The sequence below is a fragment of the Triturus cristatus genome, chromosome 12 (genome assembly GCF_964204655.1).
Source record: "Triturus cristatus chromosome 12, aTriCri1.1, whole genome shotgun sequence".
Taxonomy (NCBI): domain Eukaryota; kingdom Metazoa; phylum Chordata; class Amphibia; order Caudata; family Salamandridae; genus Triturus; species Triturus cristatus.
This window is the reverse complement of record NC_140595.1, coordinates 284,565,075-284,578,163: the sequence shown is the minus strand read 5'-3', so window position 1 is coordinate 284,578,163 and position 13,089 is coordinate 284,565,075. Positions and strand designations below refer to the sequence as shown.

Genomic DNA, 13,089 nt, shown 5'->3' with positions numbered 1-13,089 from the left:
CCCCTGATCAGAATCTGGGTGGGTGCAAGCAGTGTATACATTACATGCCACAGCAATTTGAAGAACCCTGTGAAAGAGCCCTAATACTGAGCGGACTGAGTGACGTCACCTGCTGATTGCTTTTAGCTATTTGCTCAAACTGTGTTTTTTAATGCTGTGCTGCTATTTTCTTTTAATTGTCACTCACTTCTGTGTGGCTTGGGGGCCGATTGTGTTACTGCTTTTTCATCTACGGGGCTCTTACCTTACGTGTGCTTTGGCCTGGGGACATCCCACCTCCTCCTGGCCTCTGCCCTGTTCTGCCGCGGCAGTGTGCCGTTTGAGCGGAGGGCGTGTTTGGGAACCAGCTGGTCTGGCTCGCGCTCTCGGCATTTCCGGGTTTCTTCCACTTAAACCCAATGCCGTGGCGAGTGCGTGGTGGACGTGCACAGTTGGTGCGCCGCTGGTGCGCCGCTGGCATGCCTGAGGCAAGCCCGTCTGTGCCTGGACTTCGCCAGACATGCTGGTGGTTCCACTAGAGGTATGGTCACCTACTCTATGGCGGATTTCTTCACTTTTAAGAATAGATTAAGCCCTTGCAGTCATCCTCCCTGTATTTCTCTGGAGGGACCATTCTGCTGTTTAAACTGCGGCTTTAACTCCTGGACGTCCTCTGCACCCCCCTCCTAGCACTAGCCCGAAAATCAAACTTCTCAGTTTAAACTGCCACTCCTTAGTCAAACATTTTGCAGATGTTTACGACCTGTTACAGGATGAAATCCTGGATGCTCTTTTTTTAACTGAGACGTGGTTGTCAGATGATAGGGTGGCTGAGCCAGGTTTGGGGCTACCCCCAGGTTTTAGTATTAAGACGCTCAATAGAGGGTCTAGAGGGGGTGGTAAAGCAGTTATTTTTAAATCTTCCTACCCCTGTAACTTTGTTAAGGAGCCCTTGGATGGGTGTGAAGCTGCGCGCTTTGGGATCTCATTTAACGCTAGCTACACTTTGTTTGGCCTACTGGTCTACCGACCGCTAGGGTCCGCCAAAGAGTTTAGGGATGCACTTTTTGAGGTGGTTGTAAACCCCTTAGCCATGAGAGCGTCCAATTTTATTATCATTGGGGACCTGAATTTGCATCTGGACAGCCCCCAGGATACTGATGTGGGCTACTTTCTGGACGAACTTGCGGCATGTCAGCTATCTCAGCTGGTGCAGGGTCCTACACACTCCGCGGGCCATTTATTGGACCCAGTCTTTTCTAACCTTTCTCTCCTAACTGTCCACCCCCCCTCCCCGATGTGCTGGTCTGACCACTATCTAATAATGATGATGCTCTCCGGGGTTGTGCCTGCAAGAAGGGTGTCTCAGAAGCTCTCACTTAGGCGCCCCTGGCATACACTTAATATCGCGCAATTTCATGGCCTCATCTCCACAACTATGCCCAACATTCCAGATGACTCAGACATGGCCGACAGATCTCTGTCGGACTGGATTCACTGCGCTATGGACTCTCTCATCCCTGTAAAGTGGTCAAAAAGTTGTAATACCAAATCCAGTCCCTGGTACAATGCTAAGCTTACCTTCCTGCGTAAAGAGTGCAAAAGGCTGGAGAGAGCCTGGAGAAGGGAGAAGGGACTATGACCCAAACCTGAAGAGGTCCTATCAGACAGCGATCAAAAAATACCATAGGGCTATCCAGTCGGAACGGGCAACCTACTACGCAGATGAGATCAGCAGTAGTAACAATCCATCCAAAAATATCTTCTCGATACTGAAAGAGCTTAAATCATCCACGGCCCTTAATGCGACCCTGATATCGTCAGACGAGCAATGTGATGTTCTGGCCTCCTTCTTTGTGGAGAAGGTGGATAAGATCTATAAGTCCTTCCCCCAGGCAGCGCTATGTCCTGACCACATGCCCAGATGTCCCACTTCGCACACTCTGGCCGCTTTTCCGCCAATCTCCCAAGAGGAACTGTCCGTGCTATGTAGCAAGGTCCCTTCTGGCTCCCCCACCGACCCTCTCAAGCATGATCACTTCATGAAAATTCTACCTGTGCTTATCACACCCTTGCGCCAGGTGTTCAATCTATCTCTCTCTACGGCTGTTGTCCCCAGCTCATGAAAACAAGCTAGGGTGGTACCCTTGTTAAAAAAAAACTAATCTTGACGCAGACAAACCAGAAAGTTTTCGCCCCATCTCCCTCCTGCCTTGGGTCTGCAAGATCTCAGAGGCCTACATCAATTCCATCTTGATGGGCTATCTGGAGGGAAATAATATACTGGACCCCTCCCAGAATGTCACAGCACGGAATCTGCTCTTCTAGCTGTGACCGAACATCTGAGATGGACCCTAGACAAGGGTCGTACCTCGGCACTGATCTTACTAGATCTCAGTGCCGCGTTCGATACTGTGTCCCACCAGATTTTGCAGAAGCGGTTGGAGGAGGCAGGCATTGGAAAACTCTTGGGGAAACTCCAAGTGGTCATGAATGGCGCTGCGAGGCTGATCTACAAATTGCCTCAAAGAGCGCATGCAACCCTCCTGTTGCAACGGCTACATTGGTTCCCCATTAAGCAAAGGGTCAGTTTCAAGGGTCTGTGCATTTCACATAAATCCCAGTTTGGCGAAGCACCCAAATACATTAAAGAGCGCTTGAAGCCCTATGCGCCTGGACGTTACCTTCGTTCGTCGCAGGCCAGCTTCCTCGCAAGCCCACGTTTCAATAGAGTCACCTTAGGAGGCCGGGCTTTTTCAGTTATCAGCCTACAGATTTGGAACAAGTTACCGGATGGTATGCGTAAGGAAGCCAGACTACTTCCATTCCGGAGGAGACTTAAGACGATGCTGTTCACAGAGGCGTTTGGACATGCCTACGCCGCTCCGTGTTGAGTTTAGCTGCGTGAAAGGACTCTGGATTGTCTGACCTATGCTGTAGCGCTTAGAGACCTTTGGTGATTAGCGCTTTACAAATGCAACTTAACATAAGATAACATTGTGGACTCGGCCCTGGACTGGTTTGCCTCTTTTCTTTCGGAGAGGACCTTCCAGGTAGCTGCCCCCCCTTTTGTCTCTAGAGTCCATACTACCAATCAGGAGGTGCCGCAGGGCTCAGCCTTGAACCCTACCCTCTTCAACTTGTATGTTCAACCGCTAGCTATGGTGGCTAAGAGCAGAGGGCTCACGGCAGTATCATATGCGGATGATACACAGTTAGTAGTCACACTCTCTGACGACTCCACTTGGGAGGCTTGTAAGTTCCAGAATGATTTTGAGGCCGTCGAGGAGTGGATGTCTGCCAACTGTCTCCAGCTCCACACCAGCAAGTCTGAGGTACTCCTGGTAGGGAAAGACTCTGAGCTGTGGAGCGAGCACTGGTGGCCTGCCACTCTGGGGCATGCACCTGCCCCCAAACAGGTGGTAGAAAATCTGGGTGTCTGGGTTGACTCCACCCTTAGTTTTCAGACTCAAACCAAGAAGGTGGCGGGGACCTGTTTTGGCAAACTGCGGGGGCTCGAGCCACTGTTGGTTTTTTTTTTACCCCCCCCCCCACCCCATCAGGCAGGTTATTGTTCAGGCTTCGGTTCTGTCGAGACTGGACTACGCCAGCGCTCACTCTGTCTGGGGTCTAACAAGTCTGAAATCATCAGACTGCAGAGGGTCCAGAATGCAGCGGCCAGAACTCTCCTTGGCCTGCCTAGGATGTGCTTTGCATCCAGTGCTATCCATCGGCTCCACTGGCTGCCTGTGGCCAAACGTATAGAGTTCAAGTCCCTCTGTAAGTTTGTTTAAAATCCTGAACTCTTCATCCCCAGGGATTCTGGCCAATCTGCTTGCACCATATACCCCTTCCCGCCAACTTCGGTCGATGGGGCAGCACTTGGCAGTTATCCCTTGAGTGAGGAGGGTCCTTACCTGGGGAAGGGCGTTCGTTCCGTACGCTGGCACCCAAACTTGGGAACACGCTCCCTATTTCCATTCGCGGCTTGAAGAATTATTTGGCATTTCGCAAAGCAATCAAACCGTTCCTCTTCCCTCCATTGTAGGCCTTATTCCTGTTGGAGGCTGTTCAGTTTTTTGCCATTAGCGCCAGGACGCCCCTTTGCTGGGGCAGCTGAGCGCTCTACAAAACCGCATAACATACATTATTAAAAGACAGCTCTTTTTACAAAAAAATACTGGACTGGAAAGTATCCTTTTGAGGCTGTTGGTCGATTAGTTACTTCTGACTTCTTGCCTTCCACCACACTATGTCCCTGAAAAGCCTTCGGCTGTTCACCTACTCGACCTTGAGTCAAAATGCAGAAATGATGTACTTGGCCCATTGTCAAAGCTATATTAGGATGGACCCCAGGGGCAAACGACCCCAACCACCATGGTTGTGGCCCTGTCCCCCCAGTTTGCCCTGTGTCCTGCCTTCCCCAAAATGGGTTCTGACACCACGTGCAGCATTCACTTTCCCACCTATAACAACCGTGTTCAACATACTTAGTCACTTACACCTGATTATGTAAATACTAGTTTGCAACTTCAGAACAGTGGAAGATAAACACTGCAAACGTTTGTGACTACCCACAAATTGATGACTTTGCATGCTCACTTCACATGGATGTATGACCCAGACCCATTTAGTGTCACACCCGGGAATACATTTGCATACATGGCTTAACTTTCATGCTAGTATGCATATAATGTTTTCTATTCCTGGCTCGTCAAGTTTGATTACATGCGTAAGAGGAATGGGGTGAAGGAGATGCAAGTGGGGAGCCGTGCTATCAGGAAGTAAGATGCTGAACCATCCTTACTTATTACATACACCTTTGATTTGATAGGAAAAAAAGTGTAAGATTTGCTATCTGAACTGAGGGTGGATGCTCCCACTGCAGGGGTGCAGTGATGGGATGACAGAAAAGGAAATAGGTTCTATCTGTAGGAAATGTTTTGTTTGGGGAAATTCTAACAGAAATGTGTTTATTTCAGGATATGTCGAGCACTCCGACATCAAAGAAAGCCATGCAATTGCCTTTCTCAAGATGACAACAATTCGGATATGTTCTTTCATATGCGAATTGTAGCATACTTCTTCAGTTTAAAATGAAAAAGGGAATGTACTGAAATGATTTTTTTGTGGAAAGTACTTTAGCATTAGAAATGTGACCAAACACATCTGCTTTAGAAGAGAGGAGCGGCATACTGCTTGAATCACCGATTATGCATTTTTTGTAACACACTACAGTGCGTTGGGACACATAATGCATTTGGTAGTCTGACTACAGACATGGTAAATAATCATGTATGCTAAAGACAAGATGGGAAAGAGCTAGTGAGGAGATAACACTCAAATGGAAGTGACCTAGGGAGATTGGCAGGGCTTTTCTTAGACGTTCTAAAACCAGCCCAGACCCAGGTCAATGCAGGAGATTGAAAAGGCACAAACAAGAATGGCTTAACCCACCGGTTGCCTGAATAAATGAGTTTTAGCAAGTTTCTGAAACAGAGAAAGGCAGTTTCCATTCTTCGTTGCAATGAGAGGGAGTTCCAAAGCAAAGAACCTTGATTTGCTAGTCTGATCTGTACTCTCCAAGGAACTCTGACTGGCCCCAGATATTATTTCTGACTTTACTGATTTCATTTGGTTGTGTGACAGAACCACGCATGTGATTACCACGCATGCTGGTTCCATGCGGTCTTAACCATACAAGTCTTAACCACACATATGCCTTTTCCATGCATGCCTTTACAACAAAATATGCTTTGTTGAGGCATGTATGGCAGAGACCTATGCGTGGTTAAGATTTATCAGGAAAGTGTAACCCCCCGACCCCTGCCCCCCTCCGCCCGAAGCCCTAAAACTACCCCTCTCCCATCCTGAAAACCAACCCCTTTCCCCAAGCACTAAATACTTCCCTGCCCCCAGGCCTAAAAAGTACCCCGATCCCTGCCCCAGCCCTGAGCCCTAAACCGGCCCCAAGCCTCCACCCTGAGACCTACAACTAACCCCCTCCCTCCTGAAAACCAGCCCTAAAAACTATCAAGACCTTCCCCAAGCTCTAAAAACTACCCAACCACCCTGAGCCCTGATAACTACCCGATCCCCCTCTGAGCCCAAAAAACTACCCAACCCCCCAGTACTGAAAACTAGCCAGACTCCCCCGAGTCCAAAACACTTTCCTAACCCCCCCAGACTTGAAAACTACCCAAACCCTTAAAAATCCAGCTCCGCTTACCTCACGTGTTCCTCCCAACCCTTCTTTTCCTTCATCTCCTTCAGCCCACCCATTCCAGTAGCTAGACCGTGCACTGCCCTAACCACGCATATGCATGGTTAAGGAATATTTGTGGTTAAAGAATGTGTAGTTGTGTTGGAGTTGTTGGGACAAGAGTGGCTGAGCCCGCGTTGTTCTGACCGTTTCCCATTTCATTTGTCTAAATTTCCTGCTTTTGTGTTTGAGACCTATTAGTCGCCTGCAGGGAATGATTCTTACTTTTTAAGTTTAATTATTATCAGTCTCCTCAATACCCTTCTAAGGGCCTCAAGGTCCTAGATAACCCACAGTTTATATTTTCTGATTTTACATTTTTTTCTCAATATTGACAGGATATTTCCCTGGAATGTGTGTGGATCTGTGTGTGATAAGGGAATGATGTGTGGCACACTGTATTTTAATATGTGTAGCTTCGTGTAGATGAATTCATCGATTTATCCTGTTTGGGTGCTGGTGGGTTTCTCCCTCTGGCCTTCGAGAGTTGGGTACAGTATCCACAAAAGTTGGCACTATTAAATTAATAATAGTGTGCCCATGCAGCACTCCTGTGAGACATGGTCTCTTGTGAAAGTTTTATACTATAGATCTATTTCATGTAATGAAAACAGTAAGCTTCGTTTTAGTCCCAATTCAATCATTGGTTTTAATTCATTTCTTCATCATTGTTTAGGCACAATAATTTCATTTGATGAACAATGTATCATTCGGTCTGAAGTTATATTTCACTTCTTTAGTTCATTGTTGTAAATCCCTTTTATTATTGAAAATCCCTATGCATTTCGGGACTGGGCCCTTCATTAGGGGATGAACAAGTGATCTGAAACAAAATGGAAACAATACTATGCTATAATCCATGGATGTTTTAATCTCCCATAAGCAGACACAAATTTAGAGTACGTGTGTCTTCATGAATGTGATACAAAAGTGTCGGTTAATGGGTGCTCTCCAATAATAAAGGTACGAAAGTGAGATAGACAAAAGCTTGTGGTAGATATGTCTAGACCGTATAAAGTTAGAGATTATTAGCTCAGAAAAGAAATGATGGTGAATGTTAAAATATAATCATAGACGATTATATATAGCTGTACAAATGGGCTGTTAAATATAATTGGGCACTTTCGTCATGGGCGGGTGAAATAAGCGTGTGTCTATTGGTGCGCATATTTAAACCGTGGCAGGTGTAGGAAACATGTGAAGTTGCCGGTATAGAGAAAAACTGGAATAGTGCTTGAAAACGGGATCTTTACCGAGTGTTATTATTTGTGCGCGTATTTAAACCGTGGCCGGTGCAGGAAATGTGTGGAGTTGCCGGTATAGGGAAAAAACGGAATAGTGCTCAAAGAGAACGGGATCTTTACTGAGTGTTATTAAATGTGAATGAAAACAAATGTCCACCGGGTTTGTTAACAAATAATAACTGAACGGACCAACAGTGTTTCGCATACAATCAGTATGCGGATGCAGAAGTTCGTGGTCGTCTGAATCTTACCGCGTATTTAAACGCTGAATTGTTCTGTGTGCGTGGTTCCTGGAGAATAGTGGCAGATCATTTCGATGTATACGTCGATGTCAGGTGACATCAGACGTATACGTTAAATAGATGTCGGTTCCTATGTAGAAACCGACGACGGAAAACAATGCAGGAATAAAACTGTCGGCCATCTTGTAATGTGTGTCGCTAGGTGGAAACCTTTGTTAATGATAAATGTTGTGGTTGCAAAAGGTGGTTTATAATGTCTCTGATTGTGAAATGTGTTAAAAATTTGTGATGAGGATGATGATTGATGGAATCTGTATGATAGAAGTAACCAGTTAAAATAAAATGAAATTAAAATAATAATTATCCTATGGTTATAAGCAAACAATCACAAAATCACATGTTATGTGTATGTATATATACTCTTTAGAATATGTACATTCATGGATGTATTTTTACAAGAAACAACTGTATTCTGGATCAACAAATTGGATTCTTGTCACCCAAGGGGTCTCAATGAACGTATGGAATACAGTTGTTTCTTGTAAAAATACATCCATGAATGTACATATTCTAGAGAGTATATATACATACACATAACATGTGATTTTGTGATTGTATGCTTATTTTAATGTAATTTTATTTTAACTGATTACTTCTATTATACATATTCCATCAATCATTATCCTCATCACAAATTTATAACACATTTCACAATCAGAGACATTATAAACCACCTTTTGCAACCACAACATATTATCATTAACCAAGGTTTCCACCTAGCGACACACATTACAAGATGGCTGACAGTTTTATTCCTGCATTGTTTTCCGTTGTCGGTTTCTACATAGGAACCGACATCTATTTAACGTATACGTCTGATGTCACCTGACATCAACGCATACATCGAAATGATCTGCCACTATTCTCCAGGAACCACGCACACAGAACAATTCAGCGTTTAAGTACGCAGTAAGATTCAGACGACCACGAACTTCTACATCCGCATACTGATTGTATGCGAAACACTGTTAGTCCGTTCAGTTATTATTTGTTAACAAACCCAGTGGACGTTTGTTTTCATTCACATTTAATAACACCCGGCAACTCCACGCATTTCCTACAATTCAGCGTTTAAGTACGCAGTAAGATTCAGACGACCACGAACTTCTACATCCGCATACTGATTGTATGCGAAACACTGTTAGTCGGTTCAGTTATTATTTGTTAACAAACCCGGTGGATGTTTGTTTTCATTCACATTTAATAACACCCGGCAACTCCACGCATTTCCTGCACTGGCCACGGTTTAAATACGCGCACGAATAATAACACTCGGTAAAGATCCCGTTTTCGAGCACTATTCCGGTTTTTCTCTATACCGGGAACTTCACATGTGTCCTACACCTGCCACGGTTTAAATACACGCACCAATAAACACACGCTTATTTCACCCGCCCATGACGAAAGTGCACAATTATATTTAACAGCCCATTCGTACAGTTATATATAATCGTCTATGATTATATTTTAACATTCACCATCATTTCTTTTACGAGCTAATAATCTCTACCTTTATACGTCTAGACATATCTACCACAAGCTCTTGTCTATCTCACTTTCGTACCTTTATTATTGGAGAGCACCCATTAACCGACACTTTGGTATCACATTCATGAAGACACACGTATTCTAAATTTGTGTCTGCTTATGGGAGGTAAAACATCCATGGATTATAGCATAGTATTGTTTACATTTTTTTTCAGATCACTTGTTCACCCCCTGATGAAGGGCCCAGTCCCGAAATGCATTGGTTTTTTTAACCCCTTCGGTGCCACACCCTTTCCCCCTCCTGTGCCGGGCGTTTCCTTAGTGGGCGGGTTTCATGACGAGATAGTCTCGTCATGGGCACAGCGCGACCGTGCTCCATGACGAGACTATCTCGTCATGGGCACAGAAGAGGTTAATAAGAAAAGGGATTTACAACAATGAACTAAAGAAGTGAAATATAACTTCAGACCGAATGATACATTGTTCATCAAATGAAATTATTGTGCCTTAAACAATGATGAAGAAATGAATTAAAACCAATGATTGAATTGGGACAAAAACGAAGCTTACTGTTTTCATTACATGAAATAGATCTATAGTATAAAACTTTCACAAGAGACCACGTCTCACAGGAGTGCTGCATGGGCACATTATTATTAATTTAATAGTGCCAACTTTTGTGGATACTGTACCCAACTCTCGAAGGCCAGAGGGAGAAACCCACCAGCACCCAAACAGGATAAATCGATGAATTCATCTACACGAAGCTACACATATTAAAATACAGTGTGCCACACATCATTCCCTTATTTTACGTACTGTCAGCTGACCACATAGTGCGGGCACCTAACGCTAAGACAAAGCAAAGATGCCATATGAAGAGATCGCTAACATTACGGAAAATCGTGCCGATACATTTGGATTTTCTTCTGAAGAAACTAGTCGAATCTACGCATTAATCCAGGAAGTTGACCCTTCCACAACCAGCACATTCTCTACACAAAGCATGTTGAAACAATTGCAGTACATCTCCAAGCATGAAATAAATCAAAGATTACTCTTATTAGATACCACAAAGATCAAAGAATTCCAAGAGGATTACGCATTGCGTTAAAACCCACACTCTGCAGGAACAACCCCAAATTCACAGAACGATGGTATGGAATCCAAAATAAATCTTCCCTTGATCTAATATTGCTAATAGTTGAAGAATTATCCAAGGTGATTGAAGATTTGGAAAAAGAAATAAAACAACTGCAACACAACTTAAGCAACAATTTACCCAAGGAGGAACTAGACAAAGCACTAAACGATATTAACATGCAGTCGGATAAATACGCTAAAGAAATCAATGAAAGAAAAATAAGAAAATACAAAAGGGACACCATAGACTATAAATTGGGCGAAGTCTACAACTGGGCGGAAGTTTACGCCCAATGCAGACAACAAAGACCTTTTACTAATCCTTCTTCGGATGAAGGAAGCACAACATCCAATGAATCATCACATAGAGGTGGATTGAGAAACGACAGACAAAGAACCAACGTCCAAGCAAGAACCGAAAGTACCCCAAGTACATCCACAGGGGCTTTTTTAGAGAGAGGCCGAACCATAAACGTCGAATCCGGAGGGGGAGAGGCCACCAAAGACTCCAACATACCAATAGCCCAATCGACACAGAGCAAAAGAATTTGATCATCAACATCTCCAGAAGTTCATTATCAAACACTCAAATGGTTACATTACAATAAGGCACGTCATTTGTACCTACCTACCATTCAAATGAACTTGAGACAGAGGTGAGCTTATACAAATTCATGAGGAACCTCAGATTGAAGCATTTCTTTAGTAACATAAGGCCTCAGACAATGACCAACACGGAAGACACCACCTTAGGTTTGAAAAGCAAAAGCTCATTCATGGCACTAACAAGTCACAAAATATTTGATTCTTATAAAACCATTACAATGAACGATATCAAGGAACATTTTACAAAACCTACAACGAAAAAAACCAACTTCAATATCAAAGAAACACAAGCCATCAATCAAATCACCAGAAAATCACAAAAACAAATGTTGTAGAGCTGATAAAGGTGGTGCACTTGTAATAATGGACTCAGAATTCTATCAACAGAGTGTCTATGATCATGTACACGATCTTGAACTATACATGAAATTACCCCAGGACCCAACAACAGAATTTGCAAAAATCTTAAAAACCATTATCGATAAAGCATGCACCACGGGTACAATTACAGAAAAGGATAAGAAATATCCAACACAAGAATATCCCAAGAGTCCCAGCTTACACATGCTTCCGAAATTACATAAGGATTTGAAAAAAATAAAATTTTGCCCAATTGTATCTACAAAGGGATCCATCCATGAACCAACTGGCAAATACTTAGACAAACATCTTCAACCCATCGTTAAACAGATGACAACATACATACGTGACACAACAGACTTTTTGACCAAATTAAATGATACAATCCTTGATCCAAACAAGCCAATAACTTTATGCACCATTGATGTGTGTGCCCTATACACATCCATTCCTCACAACAGAGGTATAGAAGCAATAGAATCATTTCTAATCAACCACAACATCAAACAAGAATTGAAAATCTTTTTACGGGAATTACTTCAATACACTCTATACCACAGTTACTTTGAATGGAACAACGATTTTTTTCTGCAATTAGCCGGTACTTCTATGGGCAATTGTGCTGCCCCTAGCTACGCTAATCTGTTCATGCACCGTTTAGAACTAGACAACATCTTGAATTACCCCAGATGGAACGAAAACATTCTTAAATTTTGGCACTACATTGATGACATCTTTTTAACATGGTTGGGTTCTCCAGATGAGGTGAAAGAATTCATCACATTCATTAACACCATAGATGATCATATACAATTTACACACTCCGTCAGTACAGAAAGCATTGCATATCTTGATGTTTTGGTCACCTACCATGAAAATAAAATTGAAACAGATGTCTACACAAAAACCACGGACAGGAATGATTCCTTGCATTTCGACAGTTGTCATCCAATGTCTTTGAAGAGACATCTACCATACTCACCACTTTTTTAAGAATAAAAAGGATATCTTCCCTACCAAACACATATAAAAGCAATCAGGATAGAATACTCAGAAGATTCAAAGACAGAAAATACCCGGATGTGGTTTTAAACACAGCAAAAGAAAGGGCAGAAGCCATCAACCGAGAAGACATTAATTCCCCACGAAAAAGAAACAGGTAGCAACAGATCAGTTTTTGTGTCAATATTTTCAACGAGAAGTTATGAGGTGAAAAAAATTATATTGAAGTATTGGCCCATGATAAAAAATGAACCTGACTTTAATGGCATTTTCAACTTAAATCCACTATTCGCCTATCAACGTTCCAGGAACATCAAGGATCTACTGGTGACAACACCTCAATAAAAAAAAACGCCACATATTCAGGAACTAAACCATGTCTTAACTGTAGCCACTGCAATAACATCATCCGAGGTAACACCTTAAATCATCCTACGACCAGGAAAAACATCAGATTATTTACCAATGCAACTTGCGACACAAAGAACATCGTATATTTACTTAAATGTCCCTGCGGTCTCCCATACGTAGGAAAGACGGAAAGAAAAATGAAAGTTTGCATGACAGAACATAAGAGTACCATAAGGAACCAAGCCATTAAATCACCAGTAGCGGCTCATTTTACCAATCATAAACATAACATAAGCCAATTAAGATTTTTGATATTGGAGGTTGTCCCAGTGAAGCAGGGAGTGGAAAACAG

At 43.2% G+C, this 13,089-nt stretch overlaps 1 long non-coding RNA gene across 1 annotated transcript in view; it reads left to right on the top strand.

The window, feature by feature from the left end:
- The first annotated feature begins 388 nt into the window (after nucleotides 1-388).
- The window catches only part of LOC146775880 (uncharacterized), a 212,075-nt gene continuing 199,374 nt past the window's right edge, over nucleotides 389-13,089 (top strand). The window contains exon 1 of the long non-coding RNA XR_014972214.1: nucleotides 389-520. This is a non-coding gene — a long non-coding RNA (uncharacterized LOC146775880). The remainder of the gene's footprint in view (nucleotides 521-13,089) is intronic.